We start from the raw sequence: 15,955 nt of genomic DNA on the forward strand, positions 1-15,955 counted from the left end.
CCCTTTATGAGCCATATAAATAAATAAATAAGGTACAATCAACCAGCATGAAGCACAGTGTTCATCAAGAGCAATGATTGGATCCACAGGATTCGCTGTAGACACAAACTGTTGGTGCTGAGTCGCGCAAACTTGCCTTCATAATGCAGCTGATATGATTTCCTCCTTTCAGGACTGTAGCCTATTGAATTAACAAAATAAAAGCACCACAAAGTGGATGATGTGTTCTAAACAGAAAACCAGCTTCAACATTAATATAGACAGTAAAATATTATATCATATAATAATAACATATGAACTTTCTTCTCTTTCTGTATGTGACGACTTAAAATGAGCCGAGTTTTTGGTCCATTTATGTGAGCGCCTTTATTTATAATCTACAATTAACTTGAGTCAGACCTTTACAGAGGCACGTTGCTGTGCAGCTTAATTACCAGCTGCTAAATTGAAATGTAAATTTGCTCTTTCTTTTCCTACTGAGGCAGAGCAGTTTGCAGTGTAAGCACAAGAAACAGAGTTCTTTCACAAATGATCTTCAAGGGTGTAATGTCACATTTGGCGCACATCCGTATGGGCACAGAATACAAAACATTCTGTAAATCCAAGCAATATATCAAGATGTCTATATTCATTTCCTCTAAGACTGAGAGGTATACAAAAGGATACACCAGGTTTATTGACATGCAGTGCGCACTGAGAAAAGCAAAGGAGGTCATGTGAGATGTAAAGTACGGAACTTTCTGTCATAGTTTGGCTGTAGAAAGCTGATGAGACTACATTTGAATATTTAATGCAGTTAAAAGCGTGCGCTATGCTTGGACTGTGGATGTGGTGGGAGTTTGCAGCAGAATATTTCCTCCAGTCGCTCTGTTCTGCTTTGTCAAAACAACCGTGAGATTCATAAATTCATAAATCAGCTTTAATTGGGATTTTTCTGTTTGATATTTGTGTATGCAGTTCTGAGGAGAGAGTGCCTCTACCGAGTCCCCTTTTCCTGACCTATTTCATATTTATGTAACACTGTGGCTGTTCAAGCCTCTTTCCAAATCTTCACTTGTTTTGTCTGTCTCTTCCTGTTCTTTTCATCATTGCTGCCATTATTCTGCCTTGGGACTATTATTACTTCCATCAGTGAGATTTAGACCCCATTTGGTTAAAAGTACAGAGGAAAGAAAAGAAGGCTCATCCTCAAATACTTTTTTATTATTCACTTTTCCATCAGGGGAGTCTCTCCACAGAATTCTATCATCCATGCATCTTGGTAGCTGTATAAATATTTGGTGGTTGAAATTTTAACAATGACTTGAGCCAGCAGGGATTTTCTCAGGCTGCTGTACCGACTTACGGTAACTCAGAGAGGCCTTCATCCCCCGGTGTAGTTGTTCTATATGCCAATGGTGAAACATTTGTCCTTGAAATAAAAAAGAAGAATGAAAGGGCTCTGTCTTTTTAACGGCCATGAGTCACACTATCAAGGAAATGGGAAATTCTACAGAATATTACACTTTCAGCAGCATGTGGTAAATTATATTTTACAATAATGTCAGATATCACACAGTGCATTAAACAGATGGTGACAGTAAAAAAAAAACAGCCAAATGGCTAAATTTGATACAAGACTATACAGAATGTGACTTGTAAAAGAAGAAACTCTTGATCTATAAATGAAAAGTTGAACTCATAAGCAGTGAATGCAGTTTGGAGCCAATCCCAGCTGACATTTCACTTTTTATTTCAAAACTTTTTTTTTTACAACTAACCAATGAAAGTAGCTAAGTATAGGTGTCAGGCCATGCTAAATAAATCTCCAGAGCCCCACAATAGGCAACACCATTTTCCAGACCTAACCAGCTCTTAACACACAACGTCCCTGAACTCTGTCCTCACCCAAGCAAAGAGCAGATAGGTGGTTTGACACAGCGTCTGCATTGTATCTGCTCAGGTTAAGCAGTGGCAGGTAAAACTGGCCGCTGAGAGCTGCTCAGTTGTCCAACCACTGACACCGTTCTAGCAAAGTTGTCAATCAAAAGAAGAACACACTACTAACAAGCCCAAAGAGTCGATAACTACTGTATATTATCACCACCACCAACAGACAGGCAATAACAGTACAGACAGAAATTTCTCAACTGAAATAATTTAAAATGTTCCAACACTGGCAGAAAATCTGATGGTGACATAGGATCCTGTCACACATAGAAAATATATTTCCAGAGGTTTGAAGCTCTGCAGAGAGATATAACAGATTAATATGGTGACGTCTACAAAGATAAAACAAGAAACATTCTGCCGTTAGCCTGCTCAAAGCCTTGGTGCTCTCAGTGGACGAGAAACTCTTGCCAGGACTGAAGTTGTGCATCTGATCTCAACTCAGAAAGAGGCTTAAGATGTATTTTGTAGAGGATTTTTAATGAACACCACACTTTGAGGTTTGAGTGACTCAGAGGTAGGAGCAGTCCATACAGCCTGACTGGGTATGAAACAGTTAGAGCTCTGCTTACTTATTATTTTCTAGTCTACACTGCCACATGAGGGGAGATGAAGCATTTCAATCTCAGCACTGAAAAACAGTAAGTAGCTAACCTTTGCACAGCCACTGTCCACCACTGTACCTCCACAATCATTTAAACGCCCACTCAATACTGACTGACATTATATTATTAGTAACAACAGATGATTATTTCTGAAATCATAACAGGGGTACAGCACTTTTACCAAAATGATAAACAAAGGTCTTGGCTGCAGCAAATGATGCTGCTTTCACATTTTTAGTATCAGTCTCATAATCATTCCTGACAATCCAGCCTGTTTTTAAAGATGACAGCTGTGATCACACAGCGTGCAAAATGATCCTCTGTTAAATATGTGTGAATAACAACTCTAGTCTGTTAAAATTAAAGACTCCTTGTCAGTACACAGCGTGTTGAGGCAAAAAACTGTTTCCATTGACTTGTTGATGTTGGAGTCAATCGAGCTAAGTAATTGTAGGTCTATTAGCTTAATCAATACAAATGTAGTACAAGTTGTAAAGTGATTATGTATTGTATTTTGCATCTGTAATCTTTCTAAAACTCCAGAGCACCCACACAGGTGTTTTTGTTTATGGTTAGATCTCTTATGACAGTGTGAGTGTGGATAAACTGCTACTGATTGGTATCTCCCACCCTGCAGTTGCTTCTGTTGTACCTCTTGGAGAAAGGAACCTGTTATCATTCAGATAATAAATAAATATATACAAATTTACAGCATACTCTGTCGCCTCCCAACCCAACTACTAATCAGCCAGAGTAAAAGAAAACGCCTGTGTGGGTGCCGTGTGCTTAATGTGCAGCTACTGTATAATTATAAAATAAATGTAGTGGAGTTGAAAACTGCAGGATTTCCTTTGAATTGTAGTGGAACAGAATTAGAAGCATAAAATGAAAACACTCAAGGACAAGTACCTAAGCATAGTACTACAGTACACAAGCCGTTTCAGTGAATTTGGATGGCCTTGCACTGAGGTGCACACTGGTTCTCGTCGTGTGCGTTCTCAAATTTAAAAACTGATGAAATTATCAAATTGGCTCCAAATAATCTCACTCACCATTTTTCCTGAGGACCAACATTCAGTCACTCAGCCACTTTTCATTTTCTTCACAGAGCATCAGGAACACTCTTCATAAATAGTAGAAACCTAATGTTTCTGTGAAATAGTGTGTGTAGCCTCAGAGTGTGGATATAACCACTCCTAATTTTTGTTATGGAGTCACAGTAGTGTCATCCACGCATCTCACACAGAACGCCAAGGTGGTGTGAACCGACTAATGTGGAGCTATTTATGGACATCAGTGAAAGCCTCATGATTAACTGTGTCAAGTGTGGGTAGTAGTGCTTTCACACACTGGGGAATTTACATCATCCCCTTCCTTTCCACTGATTTGAGCCATCTGATTTATCAAATCTGCAGCCTGCCTGCCTGGAGCCCTTCCTTCTGTTCATATACTATGGTGGGCGCAGCAGTACTGTGAGCTAAATGCTAACATGCTCACAGTGAGCATGCTGGTATTAGACACATATCATGGTTACTATGCCCGCCATTTTAGTTTAGCCAGTTAGCATGCTAATTTCTGCTAATTAGCACTAAAGTCAGTACAGCTAACTCTACTGGGAATGTCATCCATTTTGCTGAAACTTGGACATAAATCAAAGTCAAATTGAAATTTCAACTTGAATGAAGCTCTAGATAAAAATTAATGTGCTGCCAAAGGTATAACAATTCATCCTAAGAGGAGCACGAATGTCTCAGTAAGATTTCACGGCAATCCATCCAATAGTTACTGAGGTATTACACTCATAACCCAAATATAAATTTGTTGGCAGCTCCAGAGGAAAAAGTCAGTAGGATTCATGTCTACATAAAATGGGTTAGTACTTCTGGTAAGTGTTGTAATATTTTCACTGTACAAGCGAAAACGTTAACCTGATGGCAGTAGATTAAAAATCTGTGGATCCCTGAAGTCACTTAGATTCATTCTTTGGACACTTTGAACATTTAGACAAAATTTCATGGCAATCCATTGTGTAGTTGATGTTGCTGTCTGAGCCACAGTGGTGGACAGATCAGTATTGCCATCACTTGGGCCACACAGTTTGCATTGCTAAAAATGAAGGAATGAGGTTCCTTTGTAGCAGCTGACTTTCTTCAGGCACTCAAGATGCACGATTCTCCACTCCACATCTGGCCACAGCAGAGTGGAGCAGAGAGACAAGTGTTGCTGGGGATCACTGCCACTCAGAGACTCAGCTTAGCTGAGGGGCTTGGCAGGTCCTGCTTTTGACAACAACATTGTTTAAAGCTTCAGGAGATTAGCTGAGCTGCCGGCGCTGCCAGGCACTGATATGACTGCTGCTGAATTTACAGCAGGCCCTGAGAGGAACCAGGTCTTGCTCTGACTCTGAGGGCTGTGACAGGCAGGTGTGCTTAATCCAGCTGAGGCGTGGGAGCAGGAGGCAGTGGGTGAAAAACATCTGCAGCGCTGTTAGAGCTGCATGGGGGGCGAGGGCAAAGGTTAGGCCCCACCGGTGATGCCTCCGCCCAAAAGCAATCTCATTTTAAAAGATTCTCATTACCACTGAGCTGCTGCAGTCAGGTATGTTGTAAATCCTTTGGTTCCAATTTATTCTGGAGCCTCTACACCAACTAATAGCTTTCCAGGACTTCCAAACTCTCTCTCTCACACACACACACAATCCACTAATCCTGATTACAAAAGCTGACAAGGGCAGCTAATCAAATGCATTGGTATTAACTGTGAGTCATTTTCTTTATCTGGGCAAGTATTTATTTTTAAATAATTTCTCACATCTCCACTAAAGCCCCATATCACATTTTCTAGTGTATTTAAAAAGATTTATGTTTTAACTTTCACTATCTAATAAAGTGTTATTGTCTGTAAAATTAAGTGAAACGACTCCTCTCTCTTTTATAGTTTTTCAGCACTTTTTAAAAAAAGTTTTACATCTACTCCAGTTTAATACATCACCGTGTGTCTATTTCTGTTCCCTTGACTGCCATTAGTGCTGTGACAAATGGAAAAGCTCAGATATGTGCCTTCTCTTTACATATTTTATAGCCAATCAAGTTCAGGGAAGGACTGGCTTCATTGGCGTTTCCCTGGAGGAAAGGCCAAACCCTTATCACAGATTAGAAACTAATCTCATCAGCTAAACCGACAGGAGCCCTCCAAGTTTCACGCCATATGCTAAGGGAGCTCAGCGTACGGCGTGGAGGCTCAGAACCATGTCGCCTGCCTGATGAGTAAAATTTAATTCCATTGTTAGGCAAAAATGCAAAACGAGAGTAAATAGTTATGACAGATATACAAAAACTGAAACTCATAAAAAATACAAGAATATATTTTGCAGTGTAATAATATTTCTGATTTTGTTTTTTGCATCAATGTGTGTATTTTGGACTTTTGCTGAGGGTATGGTTTTGTGTTGTTTTGCACATGAAGAGTTCTTCCAAGCAAGAGGCGAGGGAGCCTAGGCTGTCTTGGTGATACAGCAAACCGGTAATTCCTCACCTCAAAGCCTCTAATACGATGAAAAAGATGATTTTTTTTTTTCAATTACATTTTCTGTGGCTGTAACCACCTAGCTAAACTCTGAGTTCCCAAAATGCTTTTCATCATAAATTATTAGTGGAACAGCTCTAAGGTTGGTCTCTTGATAATTTGACAGATGAAGGCTTTGGCTCTTTGGTTTCTAATATTTTTAGAGTCATACTGAATATTGTGCCTATAGAACATGACCACAGGCAAGAAGTATACATGTTAATGAATGTATTTAAGTGTGGCAGCTTTCACCAGCATACCTATTCCACTAGGTCTAATTTATCACTAGATGTGCTGTTATTCTCAGGTCATTATACAGAGGATGTATCATACCACACTATTTCCTCCATTTTCTGGCAAAGTAGTGTACATGAATAAGTAATAAAGCTTTGAGGTGGCCTGCTGTGGGCTCTACAGCATTCATTTTCTGCTGTTGAATGCCTTGTTAGCAGTACATCCTGCTACTCTCTCCCTCTCTGGTATGATTGGAGATAATTGTTTTCGGGATACATCATTGAAATTCTCCTAGAAAGCAATAAACAGCCAGAAAACCCATAGCAGCATGACAGCGAGGACAACAACATCTCAGCCTGTCTCTCTCTGTCAGATTTGTTGTTCTAGACAATTAGTGGGGCTGTTACCACTGATTCTGTTCTTCTTTTTTCTGGATACATTGTGAGGAAATTTTAAAAACCTCCCAGGGTTTTCTCTCACTGTATGGTGAGGTTTGGGTATCGACCTCAGTTTGTCTCCAGGCAGAGCAACTGTTGAACATGGTATGAACAGATGCTACTACAAACCTTTTTTTTTTCCAAATGAGGAAGTTTTCAGTTGCAGATTGAGGTCATTGGGTTTCCACATTCCTTTCCAAAAGAACTTTCTGCTCTCTGTGTGATTTCTGTATCTTTCCCTGCTAGAATATTTTACACTAGTTCCTACATATGCAGATCAATTCTTAATGGCATTTAATTGTACACCTCCAGTAAGTAGCCAAACAGCACCTCCTTCCAAATGTACGGTCATAAACTGATTCTCAGTCTTAGCTGTATTTTGTGCTTTGTGCTAATTAGGAAATCTTAGTGTGCTAACATGCTAAACTAAAATGTTAAACATGGTAATAAAAATATCAGCATTGTTACTGTGAGCATGTCAGCACCTAGATATTAGTTTTTGCTCAGAGGACTGCTGTGCCCAAGTATAGCCTACAGAGTTGTGGCTATAGACTTTTGTTTTCTGCACAGGGAAGTAAAACCATACAGTTTCTGCCTTTAATAAGACTAACTGTGTTTTTCTGTCATTAGATGATAATTCTATCTGCAACAGGCTGCGAGGCGGTGAGCTGTGTTGGTGCTCAGGGCCACAGCACTATTTCCAGACATTTTTTTTAAAAGCTCCCATTGCAAGCCAGTCTGTGACTGGCACAGATTAACACACCCATCACCTGCTGCCTGTCTTACCCTGCACTCTTTCTGAAGATGAACTAACAACACCACTCTAATACTCTAGCTATTTCTGTGTTCAAAATGTCATACTGTGCACTCAGAACTGAGAACATGTTTAGTTTAGCAAGCCATCAGGCTCAGCAAACATGCGTGTTAACACGTTAACATGGCTGATGATACAGAGAGCAGCCCCTTTTGTCTTTTGGTAGGTTCCTATAATAAACAAACCCTAATAAATTGGCTCTAAGAGGCGTGATATTGTCTCTTCCTCAATCCCTGGGAGAATTGGTTGCTTCCAGCTGTAGCATTGTAATGCATCTTGAATGTGTTAACGTGCACATTCTTCGAGCCTTATGACTTGCCATACTTAATAATGCACTTAGAATGAGTACAAAATAATGTTATGTAAGTGAACTAGCTATTTATTTGATTAGCCGTGATGAATCAATAACCGGTCTGTCTCCCATAAGGCCAGTGGGCATGGACAGAGGAGATACAGCAGGGCAGAGCCACAGCATACGACAGCGTGAATAACAGTAGCTCAGCATCTACTGGTCAAAGGCCAGAGCCAGCCTGCCAGAGAGAAAGAACTGCCAGAGGACAGACTGCATGTGGGGAGACCTGTGTGGGCTACAAACTGAATAGAACTATGGTTTAAATGAGAAAATCAAAATGAATAAACTGCATCTCTCTTTTATTCCTTCTGCCTTTCTGTCGCCATCCTCTCAGTCATCCTCACACTCTCACAGACACATTGTACACTGGCACTGACTGTGAAGCAGAATATTAAACACCCGTATGTGGTTCTCCAGTATGTACCCAGCTGAATACCTCACATCACATTCGACTCATTTGTTTTAGGTCTCCAAAGCTGATAAAACTGCCAAGTCTAGTTCATGACCGAGATATTCATTTTATCTCTTGCTTTGTTTAAAATGTAAGGAGCAGCTCTCAGTTGTCAAGAAGACATAGTCATTCCCCTCATTTATCAAAGTAAGCCTTGAGCCTGGCATTTTGTTCTGTCATTTGATGCAGCCCACTTTCCTTGTGAAGAAAATTCAAGGTATTGAGGCTTCACTTCAGAAACCTTCTCACAAAATGGCAGCTCCATTTATACATTTATAGATACACATATCTCAACAACTCCATCTCAGCAGGGGTATAGCTTTTTCAGTGTTTGAGTGTGTGTCTGTCATACTAATGCTGTGTAATGTTAACAGCATTAATACGGCTTTCAATCATCTTTACTTATCAAGCCAGCGGCACACATTCATTCTCTTAAAGGTAATGAAGGTGCCTGATGAAAGAAATCAAGCACAGCATGTGTAGGAGGCTGGAGGATACTCAAGGAACTTTTTTTGAATGATGTCTGTCTGGTTTCCTAACACAGACAGAGGAGATGATGAGTTCAAAAATGAATTCACATTACAGTGTGTGTGTGTGCTGGCTTTGGGGACCACATCAGTATTCCCCTCCAGCTCTTGTCAACATTATCAGAGCTGGCTTGTCAAAGGAGTAGAGAGAAAACTGACGAATGGATGCAGGGACATTCACCGCAAGTGAAAAGATGAAGAAAACTTTACTGTGAATAAATGAGTGCATGAGCTGGGAAGGTGGCCTGGATGCATGCGCAGCAAATGTGTACACATGAATAATCAAGTGGTTAGGTATCATGCACTGCTGTTAAAATAAACCAAGCCAATACTGTACAGCCTGTCATACATCTCCATATGATGTAGTGTTTGTATGTGCAATCTATCTTAAGCTTTATTAATGCACACATCTGATAATGTCCACCTTAACCTTAGCTTCATGGCTGCACCCTGTAGACACGGGCAGGTTTTCACTTCCTTATATCCCAAATGAAAACATACACTGTCTGAGTAAGCAGAAGTGCCATGTATGTAAATATCAGATTGGGTAATCCAAGTGCAGCACAGTTCCTCTGGTTAGAGAAACATGAGACTAACGAAACAGTCCAAGAAAACCCAGTTTTTAAATATTTTATTTTGAAAGAGTTTTGTAAAGGGTACCACACACCGGCAGTGAACTGATGCAGATCGGCACTTCAGGATACACTACTGTCCTATTTTCCCAGTGTTGAAGCACATCAAATGCACAAAATACTGAAGTACTCACCAATTTCGATCATCCTGCACTGAATTCATGCTGCTCCTGGTGTGTGTTACGGGAATCAAGTGCCACTTGTCACATAACGAGCTGCCTGTGCCCTTATGAATTTAACTGAATTAAATTGAGACTGTACGATTTAAATGAAATACTGAACAGACATTCATGTTCCCTTCAGGGTAAAGTAACATGGTTGGAGACAGTGAGGACAAACTGTTACTGCTACTGTGTAAAGGGAAGAGGAAAGAGGAGCCAATGCTGGCAAAATGGAAACGAGTGACTAGTCTTAGGAGACAGGTGAGGAGGTGTGTGTCAGTGCCACGATTGGGTGATGAGGGACTGAGAGACAGGTGGGTTTGGGGAGTCAGGTGAATGGAACAGATGGAGAAATCTGAGAACATCTGGTGGGTAGGTGAAGAACAGCAGGTCTGCAAAGGTCCATATAAATACAGGAGTCTGAGGAAATGAACATGGCTGAGGAGGACAGAGGGACGGACCAGGAGGGGAATCATGACTCTAATGCTGAAGATGCATGGGACAAGACCTTGACTATCGCTGACACCACCTGCGGTCTTGTTATTGATCCAATTCACTCCCCAACTATTTGCATTCTTCACTGTAAATAGTTCACCATAATTCAAAATAACCTCTTAAAATATTACACCAAAAAATTCTTGTAATGCCGAAGCCATGATGAGGAAAAGTAAGCCAAAAGTTGTCACCATACATTTTTTTGTCTGTACTATGAATATTTTTTGTTAAATCAATAAATAAGGTGTTAAAAACAAACAATGTAATTTATGGCTAGTTATTTTTATTGACAACCATCAATTGCAGACGCTGCACTGAGGCTATCAGCGTAAAAATAAAGCTGTCGTAGCTAGAAATGTACCCTGGCATGGCCACCGAGGTCCAGCCTGTTTGTTTTTGTTTGGGTACGGTGGCTAGGCACATATCCACACACAGCCTCCTCCATGGCATGTGCCAACCTGCTCACATGCTGGCCAGATCCACCCACTCCACTGCCCCCCCTTTATCCGCCTGCCGCTCTGTGTAGCTCTTCAAAGACAGAAAAAAGCCTTGCTGTATCCTCACACACACTGTCTTCCTAAAGAAATGCCCCCATCTTTGCACATGCGTGTGTGCGCCTTGGCCCACTTTCTTTTATGACTGTTTGTTTAGGTATGTTTGTGTGTGACCTGGTATCACTCATGCTGTGGGGACATAAATCTGTTTGGACGTCACACTATGGGGACTTGGCTCCCCAAAATATAAATCCCTACATTTTAGAGTTTAAGGTTAGGGTAGATATCCAGGAAATGAATGTGAGTCAGTGTAAGTCCCCTGAAGTGATAAAAACACAGTGTGTGTGTGTGTGTGTGTGTGTGTGTGTGTGTTTGTGCCTAAGCGACTGCTCTCTGGTACCTTCACCATTCCCCAGGCAATAGGAATCCTTGAAACAAATGGACACTGGACTGATTGCCTTTTTGCTGTTCAACAAAATGCTCCAGGGATAAATAGAGATTTTTTTCTTTTTTTGGTGGAGCCTTGTTGTCTTGTACTTCACAAGCCTTTCTCCAGAGTGCTCCTGTTTGGTCATTATATTAGTCATCCTTCCTGCTAAGACAACTAAATGCTATGAATGTTATATCAGACCAAACCCAGAGACACACAGCTATAATGACAGGTACACCTCCGCTGTTACTGCAAATACCAGTAAGTGTGATCTAATTGCAGCCAATTAGTTTTCTGTTGCCCCCTGGTGTTTTAAAAGAGCTAAACTTGGAGCTGTTAACAAATGCCATGACTGCAATGTTATTCATCTCCACCTGCAGCAGTGGTTTAAAACAAAAGGTGCTTTCAGACCAAACAGCTCTAGGGACTACCCCACTGGGGAGCTCCCCAGGAGCTACATACCTCCTCAGGCTTTTTTCTGTTTGCATTCACACAGAAAGTAGGAAGGTTGGAGTTATATAACACTAATAAGCTGACTGACTGTTAGAGATTAGCCAACAAGCTAACAACAGTTAACACAGTCTCATTCTCAGTTCCTGCGGTGCAGACACACAAAAAAAGGGGGTACTTTGTCCCACAGTTCTGATAACTATGAAAAGGTTCTTCAAGTTTGAAAGTGCCTAAAGACAAAGAAGACATACATTAAAGAAGAACACATTATCCTTATTGCAGCCTAGTAGATATTACTGATCTGAGATACAGGAAAGGTCACTGTACTCAAAAGAGTCAAGCACTTAGCTTATTGCAATGATATACCATGTTTTTTTTGAAGGAATACTTTGGCATTTTAGGAAATCCACTTTCTTGATAGTAAATATATGAGAAACTGAGCTACAGCAGGGGGCCATTTGGATGTCAGTATACTGTAGGCGAAGCTCACACTGGTCTCTTTCACTATCACAGTGTTGGCAACTCTCACACTTAAGGCTCAAAACATCCATTTTTATATGCTCTCTCACACTGACCAAACAACTGTAAATAAATAAATAAACCCTTTTATTTGACTTTATTCAATCACCGTGGCCATCAAACAGCAGCAGGATCAATACATGTGTCTCCACACAGGAGCTGTACAGTTTACACACATGGAACAGCAGTGGTAACATCATTTTTTATTTAAATCTTCTGCTGTGGCATTAGTACAGCAATCAGGTCTGTTACTGTACAGATTCACAGGTTATCCTGTGAAATAAAGCAGCTGTGTTCAGAATGAACATCATCAACATTCAAGCTGTTGCTACATTTTAATCTTCAGCAAAAATCCAAACATGGTTTCCTCTGGAGAATCACAAAACCTTTTTGTGGCATGTCAAATTGATTATTACAGGGGTGTTGTAGTTTTTTTGCTTAAGAGCAATATATCTCCAACTTCACTGTATAGCAAGTGTGGATCTTCCCTAATAAAATATAAGGCAACTGATAATACTCTAACAATGAAAACAATATTTATTCTACCTAGTCTGTAAGTTACTGTAGATAGTGTAGGTGCCTCAGTGGTGTCCATTTTTTGCATGGACAGGCGTTTCAGTATTTATAAAGCATCAACTCAAAACAAAATAAAAAAAAAAAAATATCTGGCATTTGCAAAATATTTGGATATGGGACTATTTTATTATTGTTTATGGGACTTCACATTGTTTTATGGAGGTGATTCTCTCCCTGAAGTTCATTTAAAGCTTTACCAATACCAGTAAATTAAAAAATAAAATACAATAAAATATTTATTTTTTTAAAAATTCACAACCCTCGCAACATTTGGCCATTTAGGCAGCGTCAGTTTGAGAGAAACGTCTCTCAAATTTCACCAATATAATGCAGGTAAATGGAGTTTGTTTTGTGGTACAGCAACACCCCACATCATTAAAGCTGCTGATAGTGGAGTGCGACAAAACCCCAACACCACAACTGAAAACTGCATGATCTTAACTAAGTAAAAAAACAAAGCAATAACAAAATAAACTACAACAACAACACAAATTCAGCACCTAATGTACCAGCTCAGCAGTGCAGGTACATTCATCATCCAAACTTGGTTTTGTCATATCCATAAGGCTCACTGATGCTCTCTTCTAAAAGCATTTTTAGCAGCATTATCTGCTGCCTACATAGTCTACACACTGTCTGGTCTGTTTTCTGCTCCTGCTGTAACCTATCGACTCGCCGGGACTCACTTGAGCTGTGATGTTTACGATGCGTTGACATCATTTTAACTGTAATTCTGAGCATGCCCCATAGGAAAACATCCCCATCAGTAACAATGTCTCCCCCTTGGTGACAAAAGTATAGACATGGCTGCCAATGCATCACTGCTTTTACATCAGTTACATCAAAATAAAACACAGCATTTACATTAAACCAATTTCTTAAAACTACCTATAGGTTACACTGTTTTCTATCTGGTTTATAATATAATGACCTGTGACAAATGCATTACACAACATCCATCTATTATCTGTACCACTTATCCTAACGAGGGCCACAGGGGGGCGGAGCCAATTCCACCTGACATTGTGCGAGAGGCGGGGTGTGCACCCCAGACAGAACCTCATGACACAACATAAGCAGCTAATTTAGGTTACTTTACTGATGTGACTATAAGGTTAGCACTATCTTAGAGTTAACTATCTTGAAACATGGTCTATGAAAAACGATGTTTGTTAAATGCCACACACACAAATTCAATAAACAGCTATGTTAGATTGTTTTTGTCTTTCACTAAACATATGGAGTCACATATTGTTAAGTGGTGCTACAGTATGTTCCAAGTTTTTTATTTGGGTTATTACAAAGGTACACTACCTTGCTATTCTTTACTCTAAATCTAAATCTGTGCTGATGTCAAACCAGCATAGGTGTCAGACAAGACTGGATCTCACCATTACAACCAGTTAAGCAGCTGACGCATTAAGCACAACAATCACAGAACAATTTAAGCAGACACCGGCAGGACATAGGCAGCGCCGCCTCCAACCGGGTGCAATAAAGAACACTTTGGAAACACAAACCTGTGCTCCCAGGTTATTGATTTCATAATTAGCCTGTGTAATGGTTCTCCGGTGACGTCAGAGGACAGCAGATACGTGCAGTCTTCTGTAGCCTGTGGTAGAAAGAAAGGTAGGTAGTGTGTGTGACGGGGTTATTAAATTTCCTCAAGTAGATTTTATAAAATGCTCTTGTTTGTGCAGCATTATTACAAAAAAATCTTTCAAGAGGTTTTTCCTCCAGTTTTACAAAGAGCAATTTAATGGTGGTTGAAAGGACAGGGAATGGCCCATTTTTAAATGAAGCAGCAATAAGGAGCAGTAATAAGTGACTGAAACACTGTTCAAGATTGTAGAGTTCAGTTATTTCACCATCATTAAATGTTTCTGCAGCCTTTGTCTTGCTACAAAAACCATAAACTGTTTCAGGGAGGAAAGAAACAACAGAGATGTTACTCATTTTCTGAACAGTAAGCAAAATGCGCACACTCGTTTCCTGAGGCATGATTTTTTATCTCTTTCCCAACAATTTTGGCATTGCTTGTGTTTTTCCAGGATAAATCAAAGAATGTGTCATGGTAGCAAATAATCTCATGAATTTGTTAGCTATACTTTATGGTTATGCTTAATGGCACGAGTGTTGTTTGTAGGCGTCTGGACTTCAGCTTATAGTCAACAGAACAGTGGTGGCCCCAAGAATTGATTTGACAGTAAAGTCCACTACAGCACAGTAAAACTTCTGTTAAGTTTTCTAAAACAGAAACTGGTGTAAGAAAATTATTTAACTGATTTGCATCAATTCCACCACAAAATAAGAAAAATGAAGCACTAACATAAAAAGGATTTGAACTGAGCTCAAGGTCTCATTACTGGTTATCTCAGATCCATAGTGTCGAGTATTCTTTGCCTCCGTCATCCTCACACAAAAGCTACTTGACACTTTTTTCTTTTGGTACATTTCTTGCCATTTCTTGCTGGAACAAAATGGACTGCCACCTGCTGCCAGCTGCTCTGGGACACAACATTTTGTTCCTCCGCTCCTCCTCGTCGTGATGGAGACGAGCAGGCCTGCAGTGCTGTCACTCATCTCCTTGTGTTTGCTTCACAGAGGCGGCATGAGGAGGAGAAAGCTTCTGAGCAGCTGTGTGCAGACAGAAACAGCTTTTTGGGTCTCCAAAGACACCCTGATGTAAGATCCCACAGCATGCTTAGGTATGATACTTGACAGGCCAGTGTGTCTGCCATGTTTGATTAGATCTCATGTTCCTTTTTAGAGCATCTCCTGTGGCTGACAGTGTGACAAAACACAACAGACTTTGGATCTGGGCTTGAGCCCTTGTTATCCAGACGATGAGTGCGATAATGCCCAATGTGCACCTCACTGCTGCCATCTGCTCCCTCTCTTCTGCTTGCCTGACAATTACATAAAAGCACTGATTCCTCTGCCAGCCACGCTGCCTTGGCACCTACAATGAATTTCTGCAAGAGTGTGAGTGAGCAAACACTGTGAAGTGACCAAAGATTTAAAATAAATATGCCGGGAAAAACTATGTAGCAATAAAAAACAAATGGTTTCTCTGGAAAGGGTGGGAATCCTTTCTGTCTTCTGAGTGTAAATCCTGTTATTTGTTTCCAGGAGTAATTTGAAAAAGGAAAAGAAAACTACTGCTCTCAGAGGTTTCAGCTGAAAGTATCACTTCAAAACAATCTGTCTCAGGAACTCAAAGCAACTCAAAATGATTCAACAGAGCAGCACGTATTCCTCTTCAAAAGCAGATTTCAGCTTTTG

General features: G+C 40.3%; 1 long non-coding RNA gene across 1 annotated transcript in view; it reads right to left on the reverse strand.

Annotated features, from left to right (window-relative positions):
* The window catches only part of LOC109951228 (uncharacterized), a 40,364-nt gene that overhangs the window by 11,128 nt on the left and 13,281 nt on the right, over nt 1–15,955 (reverse strand). The window lies entirely within an intron of this gene.

Source organism: Monopterus albus, unplaced genomic scaffold (genome assembly GCF_001952655.1).
Source record: "Monopterus albus unplaced genomic scaffold, M_albus_1.0 scaffold371.1, whole genome shotgun sequence".
Taxonomy (NCBI): domain Eukaryota; kingdom Metazoa; phylum Chordata; class Actinopteri; order Synbranchiformes; family Synbranchidae; genus Monopterus; species Monopterus albus.